An 11163-nucleotide genomic window follows, 5' to 3' on the forward strand; every position below is an offset into this window, starting at 1 on the left:
TTTTATTGAGAACTGTTGCCGAGAGTGCGCACACCGGGTCGCGCACGAAAGTTTAGAAAGGCTATTTTTATTTACAGACAAATTTTAATGCGTTGAAAAAAAGGCAAGGTACAGACTTTCTAATTCTGTATCGCTTTACAAGGAGTCTCTATGCAACTTGAACAGTGAAGAAAACGGCTTGTTTCCGAAAAAAATATTGCCAGAACTTTATGGACAAAAGTATAGGTTGTATACACGAGATATTTTTGAATTAGCATTTTAAAAACCAATGAAATTCACTGAAAAAACCATAGGTTTTACACACGTTATAGTTAGGAAGTAGCATTTACAAAACCTATGAAATTCACTGAAAAAACCATAGGTTTGACACCAGTTATAGTTAGCTGGAAATTTTACTGATATAAAACCAATGAAATTCCACGTTATAGTTAGTTGGACTCACTATAACTTGCGCGTGTAATGCACTGCTGATGACGTCACATATTACATCACTCATGACATCACTGATAACACCATCCTTGTGACACAGTGACAGACCTCCTTTCACTGTAATCTAACCCTTGAAACGCATATTCAAAAATAGAAACTAAAATGTTCAAAAAAATGGAGATACTCATACCAGTTACAACAACCAATTCAATAATTCCACCATCTATATACACATGCACTAATTCACCAACAGTTCTATATAGTCACTCATACATATATTCACTAATCATATGTAGTGATACACCTACACATCCTGTTACACACCGACAGTCATCCAAAAGTTATTCACACACATACTCACACATGCAAATAAACTATTGAACATCCATTTATTTGCATAAACAGCTATACACACACTACCACTTTACTTCTAAGGAAACTTACACATACTTACTCTCTTAAAAATCACTTATAGAAACACATACTAATTTAAACAGGAACTCTTACAATACCTCACTCTCACATTTAGTCACTTATATACATCAATATGCACATATACTACATTAAAACATATGTAGTTACTGATAAAGACACTAATAAGACAGTCATTCACTCACTAACACAGACATATGCACACTAATCCACCCATACAGTCCTGCACATATGCTGTCTTCAAAACACATACAAACAGAGACTCAGTCATTCTTGCATCTATGTACTAAGTAATACTCCCACCAAAGCATGCAAACACTCATACTGATACTAAGAAAAACATCTAATAACCTATATACATACACATGTATTTACTCATCAACCCATGCAGCCACTTATACACAAAGTGAAACACTAATACATATATTTAAATATTTAAGCATTACTCAATAATATATGTATTCACTAAGATATTCAATAATATATACATATATAACACATATTTATTTTTCAGAAAGACACACATTCACTGGATGGTGTCATCAGTGATGTCATGAGTGATGTAATATGTGACGTCATCAGCAGTGCATTACACGCGCAAGTTATAGTGAGTCCAACTAACTATAACGTGGAATTTCATTGGTTTTATATCAGTAAAATTTCCAGCCAACTATAACTGGTGTCAACCCTATGGTTTTTTCAGTGAATTTCATAGGTTTTGTAAATGCTACTTCCTAACTATAACGTGTGTAAAACCTATGTTTTTTTCAGTGAATATATATATATATATATATATATATATATATATATATATATATATATATATATTCAGCTATAGTTCATTTAGGTAAATGTATATTTATATAGGTTTCATAGATGTATGATGGTGGGTGTGTTAAGCATATGATGTCGGCAGTGCTGACATATACTAGTGTGTGTTTGTGTATAATTGTGATTGTGCAGACATATGATGATTATGTTGACATATGGTAGTGGATGTATTAGTGTATGATGGTGGTTGTGTGGACATATGAAGATGGGGTGTTATGATTTGATGTTAGTTGTATGGACATAGGTTGGCTTTTTGGCCTACAATATTGCTTGTGTGGCAGCTTGATTGTGGGAGTGTTGGCACATGATTGTCGGTTTATTGATGCAGGATAGTGGGTGTGATCCTGACTTCTGTTTTCCCTGTGCATGCCTTCTATCACCATTGAATCTCCTTTTTTAGAGCCCTATCCACCACTACAGCTCCAATGGTTGCCATGCCTCCCACTCAGCCAACGGGTGACAGCATGTAGGTCTTCTGTGTGTCCCTCTGCCCCCGAAACCAGAAGTGTGCTTCCTGCCAGCTCTACAATATCGGAGTGTGACTCCCCACTCCATTACACTCTCTGTGTGCCAATACACCTCACTCCTGCTGCCTCTCTATGATCCCATGACCCTCTGCTGCCCTTTTGCACCCCTCTCTATGCCACCAAGCCCGACAGTCTGCGCAAATGGCCCTACATCTGCTGGTTGCCTGTCTGATCTGTCTGTACAGCCACTCTGTGTACTCTACTGCCATTTACAGCCCCTACAACCCCCTTCATAGGCCTACAATTCATATGTGTTCCCAGTCCTCCCTGCAGACCTTATTCTACCCTGCCCCATCACTGTTGGTTTTTTGTGTGCTCCCACCCACAACCGCCTTCTGTGTGCCTCCGCCAGGCCTGCAGCCTGTCTGTGAGCCCGGTACTGCCACTTCACCACCTCTGTGTGCCGCACAGCCGATTGTTGCAATCCCTCTATGTGCCCCCAGTCCTTCTGCAGCTCTTCTGTGTAATTCCTTTCCTCGCTCTATATCTCTGCCCTCCAGCTGCTCCTTTGTCAGCCTTGCCACCTGCAGCCCCTGTATGCCACTATGATATGCCTCTTCAGCCATTCTGCCACTCTTCGTCCCCGGCATCCTCCCTTTCTGCTTCCACTGCTGCAACTCTTTTGTGCTCCATCCCCTCTGCAGCCCGTTTGCTACCCTACCCTCACTGACTCTCTGTGTGCCCCTATGCCCCTGCAGTTCTTGTGTGTGTTCCCTCACCAGTCCTGCAGTCTCACTGAGGGTCCCCTGCCACTCCTCTCCGCTGTGTGGCACCCTGCCTCACAACTGCAATACCTTTATGTGCTCCTGCATGTCTTATGGGTGCTACCCACCTGGCTCCTCATCCCCCTGCACCTTCTGTATCATCCCTGCCCACCTGGAAGCCGGTGTGTGCTGCCCAACCCTGCCTCAGTGGCCCTCTCTAGTGCCCCTCTGTCTCACCAGCAGACCCTCCGTGTGTCCCCCACCTGTCATCGACCAATCTGGTTTCATGAGCACTTGGCATTTTTGGTGATACCTTTGAACCCTGGTCCTGGCTTGTTTTCTCGCCAGTGCCCTAATTAAATTATTTTAATATGCGTTGCCCTTATGGCTAAAGTATAAGCCAACTATTACCTGAAGGGAATTACCTTTAATAAAAAACCTCCTCAGAGCTCTGAGCACACTCAAAGAGCAATGAAGCTGCACTCAAGATTCTGTGAGCCACACACAAATTTCCATAAAAGGGACCTGTAAGATACATGGACATCAAAGTACAATAATTGTGCAAATGTCTTCTTTATCTATATTTATATGCATAAAGCAAGCTGCTAACCAAATATAACCAAAGCATGCATATCTCAATGTTATCAATACTTTTCAAATGACAATGAATAAATAAAGGAAGTGATAAATGAATGAGTAAATAAATGAATGCACAACTGTTCAGCAAAATCATTGTAAGGGGACTGGACCCAACCATCCCCCCGAAATGAGATAAATGGTAGTCAGACATGCAAGAGTGGGGGGTGGCGGAAGAGGGCCACTTGAAAGCAGGGCGTACAGATGAGCATGCAGAATAGGATTTGGACGACTGGGAACACATGTTGAAAGGGCTGAAAAGATCCGACGTCCTACAAGAGGGGGACGAGGGACACATGTTGGAAGGCCACGGTGCAAACAATGCGGAGTGGACAAAGATTCTGGTCACTGGAGATGCTTGAGATTGGGCTACTTGGAGCCCAAAGATCTTGGTGGAAGGGAGCCAGCAAGCCTTTGCAATGACAAGAAGATGTAGTGCACAGGGGTTTGGTTCCTGCGGTTTCTACAAGGGATACTGGTCTCAAACTTAGTGAGAGGGCAGGGGAGGTCTTAACAGCTATGGAGAACCACCACTTGGGCTGCTTGAGCTTTGGGAGTCCGTAGGAGCTCAGGTGTGTCAGACCAGTCAGCTTAGTTGCCGAGCCTGCGAATGCAAGGAAGTAAGTCCTTCACTTCAAGCGAGATTCATTCAGGTGTCTTGGATGCCCACAGGCCTTGGAAGGTTCCTGTATGGTGCACATGAACAGACGATGCAGTAGACTGGAAGGGAGCTGAAGTCGAGAGCAAATGAAGTCCAGCGAAGTCCAGAGGGCCCAGACGGTAGAAGTGGAAGTAGTGTCTGAATTGAATCGTGTCCCATGACAAATCTAGGGACCTACACCCAGGGACGCTCTTTGGTACCCTAAGGAAAGGGTTCTGACGATTCAGGGGACCCTTCCAGGGGAGGATTTGGACAAGGGGGAGGTTACTTACTCCCATGTCCCTTGTCCAGTTTCGTGCCAGAGCAGGAGCCAACAGCTCCCAGAGCTGGTTTGAACTGGACTATGCACGGAGGCACTTAATGTGTACCTCATGCAGAATGAGTGGCACTGGCAAGCAGCACCCAACCAGCCCAAATGCACTAAATCCTGTTTGGGAGGTGGTCACACCTCCCTGTGACAGGATACCTATTGTGCTGCCTTCCCTGCCTCGAGCTTTGCTCAGCAGCAGGAGGGCAGAGTCGTATCTCTTGTCGGCAGCAACAAAGTTGTGCTGTCCAGGTTTAGAAGACTGCTACCGGGAGCACGGAGAGCTTACCGGAGGGCTCTTCCAGTACTTGGAATAATTTATGCTTACGTTGTGGGGGTATGATTCCAACATGTTTTATACCAAACATGATATGATTCATTGCAGCCAATTTCGAGATGGTCATCGCGTAATTACAAGGTGCCCCTCTATATGGTACATGGCTGCTTCACTTACAACCCGAGAGAATGGACTACGTAGGCTGTATGGGGTGTCCTGTTCATGCAGGGGCACCCGCATACTTAAAACCAAACACCCTGCCTTCAGGATTGCAAAGGCTTGTTATAGGGGTGACTTATAGGTTTTAAGTGCAGTGACCCTATATATAGGAAACCTTTATCTTTCATAAGTGGTGCTAGCACCAGCTTACGCAGGCTGCAATGGCAGGCCTGTAGTTACAGTTTGAATGGTCTCCAATGGGTGGCATAATACATGCTTCAGCCCATGGGGCACCTCTCGGGTACCTATGTCCTGGGTACCTTAGTACCATATACTAGGGACTGATAAGGGTGACGCAGTATCCGATCTGAGGTGGCCTAATTAATGAACATAACTATTTAGGGGAGAAAGCAGAGAGACTGGGGTCCTGATTAGCAGGAACCCAGTCAGACTAGTTAAAAATGGTTTTCTGTAGTTACAATGCATTCTGTTGCAACGCGTTACAACAGACTGCTTTTTGTTCGCATAACCTTTTCCACTAATTTTCTTTTACCACGCATTGATTTACACCGATTTTCGTTGTAAATGTATGCATGTTAAAGGCATACTCGTGCTAAAGGTTATACCCCTCCCCCAATCCTTCTTATAGCTACCCCTATCCCTAACTCTCATTTTTTTTTTAAACTAATTTTCCCCTTACCTCTTCACGTCGCCTTCTGTCCTTCATCTTCCTTTTTGATGTCGTAAAGAGGAACTGGAAGTTTCTTTCCGTTTCCTCTCTAACGACGCTGATTGCCTCCACTTCGCTTCACATCAGGTGCGTTTTTTGGTTTTTTGGGGGGGAACCCCCTTAACCCCCCTTTTTATTCCCTCGCTTTTTAAAGAGACCCCCCAAGCCCCCTTTTTCATATTTTTGCCTTTACCACACATGCCTTTACTATGTATCTCGTAGTAAAGGTATGCGTGGTAAAGGCTTTCGTGGTTACCGCACATGCGTTGTAGTGGCCGTTTTCCTGCCAAAAATAGCTTAGCACCAGGTAAAAAGTGGGGGTAACCATAAAAGCAGATCCTACTTTCCTACAAGTTGTCTTTTGTCATCTTTTCTTTTGTTCCTTTTCTTTTATACTGTTACGTAACATCTTCATTCTGATTGTAAATTAATATGGCTGCACACATTTGCTCCAGGGTATGCAGACCTCGGGGCACCATATAGTAATTTTACGCCATTGCGGGGACACAGTAACGAGAGTCGGAACTTGAATAACATGCCAAGATGTAAACCTTTCAAATAGCTCTATGGGCAGATTGTAAGAATTGTAAGATGCACATGTTCTGTGACAATACTTCAGAATTGAAATAAAAATAAGTTAAAGAACAAAAAATTATTGTTAGGGGGCGGGGGTGCATGGGTGACTCTCTCATTGCATTGGCAATTAAAACTAACATTGTGACAGATTTACAGATTGCACTAGTTGTAAAAACGGGTTGCAATATGTGATCAGTATGTTGTGATCAGTCTGGATTTTTTGTGAACAGACCTAAGTATTAATAGGTCGATCCAAAAATTTCCAAAGCAGAGTTGGTCAGAATCCAGCCTCTCTCATTAATATTAACAAGGGAGGTCACAAACTGCTATTCATTCTGATTGGGCACAGTTACAGGGGTGGTGGCCTGCCCCCACCTTGACTTTGATTACCTTTCAATAAAGTGTTTTTATAGCAGCCTCTTTTTCTTAGTGGAAACAGGGCTGCTTTTAAAAATAAAAATATGCTTTTTTTAAAGTTTCACTGAAGCAGCGGGTGCTTCCCTGGACCACTACCTATTCCCTGTGAAACTTTTTTTTGAATTTACAAAGGGGAAGAGGTCCAAATTGGACTCCTCCCCCTTTGCAGCTGAATTACTTGCAGAGAGAGCTTGGAAAATCTCTCCTTCCATTTCTCACACCTCAAACACCTGAGGTCGACAGTAAGTGCTTACAACATCCAGAGTACCAAAGCAGAATACTTTAGGGCGTAACTAGACCTTGCGAAAAACAGACCCAAAAAGTTATTAGAAACCGTCAAACAACAAGTAGTCTGCAAAGCTAATCACCACTCATTAGACACTGGGTCACTGCCAAGCAGCAATGAGTTCTTCACCTATTTCTTTGAAAAGACGAGGAGGATTGAATCAGATCTGCAACTCACCTCACAGCTTCTGCTAACCCAGGTCCAGCCCAGTCCCCTACCAGCACAGCACCAGGTTAGTTCCCCTCCTATTGACTAAACTGTTAAAACAATGCTTCTTGCAATGTCTTCAAATTCCCAAATGAAGCCGACTTACTCACTGCATTAGCATCAATAAAACTCTAGTACCATTTTAAGGATCTTCTGCCCACCAAGTTCATCAAACAGCTTAGTCCCTCCATACTCCCTCTTTGGACTAAGATTGCCCAGGCATCTCTCTCTCAGGGTGACAGTCTAAAGATAAGTTACCCCACTTCTAAAAAACTGCAGACCAGTCTGACCTCAACATTTACCTCCCAATCATAAACACACTGACACAAGCAAAACTATTACATAAATGCATACACCTGAAACTTTGCAACCACATTGAGCAGTACCAACTTCGAGATCATTTTCAATCCAGCTTCAGAACAGGACATAGTATAAAAACGGCTCTAACACACATTGTAGATGATGCCCTGAGAATGCTAGACCAGAACGTACCCTACCTGCTTATACTACTGGATCTCTCCTCTGCTTTCGATATGGTCAAACACGACAGTATGATTGACCCTCTTGAGAAGAGGATGGGGCTATCTGGTTCCGTTTTAAGCTGGTTTTCTTCGTTCCTTTATAATAGAGCAGAAAGAATCAAAGTCAATCACACCCTGACACCCCCTGGTCACGATTGGAGTTCCTCATGGATCCACACTCTCACCCATGCTGGTCAATTTGTTCATGGAACCTGTTACCGAACTTCTGAAGCTCTCAAACATTCAATACCACATGTATGCTGATGATTAACAATTGCATTTGAAATTTTTCTCACCTGAAGATATCAAAGTGCTCAACTGCACCCTACTGAAAACCCATGAATGGCTGACCCGCAATCACCTCATGCTTAATACACTCAAAACTGAATTCCTGCTGATTACCCCTCACAATCACAATCACTCATAGAAGAATGGCTTAAACTACACACTGCTTTGAACTGTGGCCCACACGTTATCGATTCCACTAGATCATTAAGTATAACGTTGGACAAATATCTCAATATATCAGTGCAACCGCCAGGCAGCCAACTACCAACTACAAAAACTAAGGAAAATCAAACCCTTCCTGCCCCATTTAAAATGGATCCCATTTATAGCAAGAATACAGTTTAAGATAGCTTGCATGACACATAAGGCACTTCACCACAATACACAGGTCTACCTGGCCCAAAAACTTGAACTATCGAGTGGGAGTCACTCCTTAAGAAGCGCTAACTCCTTATTGCTTAAACCACAGAGGTTCAACAAGAAGAAAACTTACAAGCGCTCCTTCTCCAGTCTAGCCCCAAGAATAGGGAATGCACTGCCGCCTGAAACTAAGACAAACCTCTCTACTACCTCCTTCAAAAGAGAAGTAAAAACGCTTCTGATGAATGGATTCCTTCAATGGTAGTCCTAAAGTCACTCAGTTTCACTATTTTCTTGTGGACACCGCTGGTTCCTTGATCTACCAGATTGTTTGGTACATTGTATCTGTATTTGTAAATGTATTGCTATCGGCTTATTCAATCTTGTTTTGAGTGTTATATGTTTGAATCAACTGCTATAAGTATAGTGCTCTGATACTTTGGTGGGTCGTGTTTGCGCTGTATAAAATTCCACTAATAAATAAAGAAAATAACTAAGTACATAATGATTAATCACCTGGAGAGGTTCCACACGGAAAACAATGCTTTAATTTTTGGGGTGTTATGCACACCGTATGGCTTTGTAGGATAGTGCACTTTGACCAGTTACCCTATTTAACCCCTTCGCTGCGGCGGGTTTTCAAATGGGTTTGGGCATGGAGCTGCGGTGCTCATGATGGAGCTCCTGGACCCAGCCAAGCAAGGGGAGGCTCCCCGGGCACAACAGAACCCCGTCCCGGGCTTTGGCAGTGTGGCAGGCCGGGGGATGAGGGGAACCCAACCCGGGCCCCTGGCCCCATCTGGGAGCCCGGAGGCGCTAAGGACGCCTCCCCGGTCCCTCCGGACCCCGTCCCGGGCACCCTGCCACGCAGCAGGACCAAGGACAGAGCCCGGGGTGGGGAGGCCGCCCTCCCCCGGGCCCCTAGGGGCCCCGGACAGAGCTCCTGAACCCAGACAAGCAAGGGGAGGCTCCCCGGGCACAACGGAACCCCTTCCTAGGCCCTTGGCAGTGCGGTAGGCTGGGAGACAGGGACCAGGGCCGGAGCACCCGACCCGGGGCCCGGCCGGGCCCCTGGACCCAGCCGGGGCTCCCAAGCCCGGAGGCGCATGGGACGCCTCCCCGGACCCATGGAGCCCGTCCTGGGCATTGAGCCATGCCGTTGGCCTGGAGATGGGTGCCCCGGACGCCTGGGGGAGGTCTGTCCGGGACACATGGAGCCCGTCCTGGGCATTGAACCATGCTGTTGGCCTGGAGAAGGGAGCCCCCGGACGCCCGGGGGAGGACTGCCCGGTACCCGTGGAGCCCTTCCCGGGTACTTTGCAACGCTGTTGGCCTCCTGGAGATGGGTGCCCCGAACGCCCGGGGGGGCGGGCTGCCCGGGACCCGTGGAGCCCGTCCTGGGCACTCTGACCTGCTGTTGGCCCGGGGGAGGACTGCCCGGGACCCGTGGAGCCCGTCCTGGGCACTCTGACAAGCTGTTGGCCCGGGGAAGGGAGCCCCAGACGACCGGGACCTGTGGAGCCCGTCCTGGGCACTCCTGTATGCCGTTGGCCCGGGGAAGGGAGCCCCGGACGTCCGGGACCCGTGGAGCCCGTCCTGGGCACTCTGAAATGCTTTGGCCCGGGGAAGGGAGCCCCGGACACCCGGGGGAGGACTGCCCGGGTCCCGTGGAACTCGTCCTGGGCACTCTGACATGCCGCTGGCCCGGGGAAGGGTGCCCCGGACGCCCGGGGCCCGTGGAGCCTGTCCTGGGCACTCTGACAAGCCGTTGGCCCGGGGAAGGGAGCCCTGGACGCCCGGGACCCGTGGAGCCCGTCCTGGGCACTCTGAAATGCTTTGGCCCGGGGAAGGGAGCCCCGGACGCCCGGGGGAGGACTGCCCGGGACCCGAGGAACTGGTCCTGGGCACTCTGACATGCCGCTGGCCCGGGGAAGGGTGCCCTGGATGACCGGGGCCCGTGGAGCCCGTCCTGGGCACTCTGACATGCCGCTGGCCCGGGGAAGGGAGCCCCGGATGCCCGGGGCCCGTGGAGCCCGTCCTGGGCACTCTGACAAGCCGTTGGCCCGGGGAAAGGGAGCCCCGGACGCCCGGGACCCGTGGAGCCCGTCCTGGGCACTCTGACATGCCGTCAGCCCGGATGGAGCCCCGGACGCCCGGGGGACGAATGCCCGGGACGCATGGAGCCCGTCCCGGGCACTCTGCCATGCCGTCAGCCCGGATGGAGCCCCGGGCGCCCGGGGGACGAAGGCCCGGGACGCATGGAGCCCGTCCTGGGCACTTTTCCGTGCCTTCGGCCTGGAGCCCCCAGACACCCAGGGGAGGACCACCGTGAAAACCATGGAGCCCGACCCGGGCACTCTGCCATACCGTCAGCCTAGATGGAGCCCCGGACGCCCAGGGGACGAATGCCCGGGACGCATGGAGCCCGTCCTGGGCACTTTTCCATGCATTCGGCCTGGAGCCCCCAGACACCCAGGGGAGGACATCCCTGGAAACCATGGATCCCGACCCGGGCACTCTGCCATGCCGTCAGCCTGGATGGAGCCCCGGACGCCCGGGGGATGAAAGCCCGGGACGCATGGAGCCTGTCCTGGGCACTTTTCCATGCCGTCAGCCTGGATGGAACCCCGGACGCCCGGGTGACAACTGCCCAGGAGCCATGGAGCCCGTCCTGGGCAATTTGACATGCAGTTGGCCTGGAGGAAGGAAGCCCCGGGTGGCCTAGGAAGGTGTTGCCCAGGCATAGCCCATCTGGTCCCCATGGCAGAGAACCACCAGCCTCGGAGGGGTGTCCGGGCGTACCCTTCTCCCTAGT

This window comes from Lissotriton helveticus, chromosome 2_1, assembly GCF_964261635.1.
Source record: "Lissotriton helveticus chromosome 2_1, aLisHel1.1, whole genome shotgun sequence".
NCBI classification, from domain to species: Eukaryota; Metazoa; Chordata; class Amphibia; order Caudata; family Salamandridae; genus Lissotriton; species Lissotriton helveticus.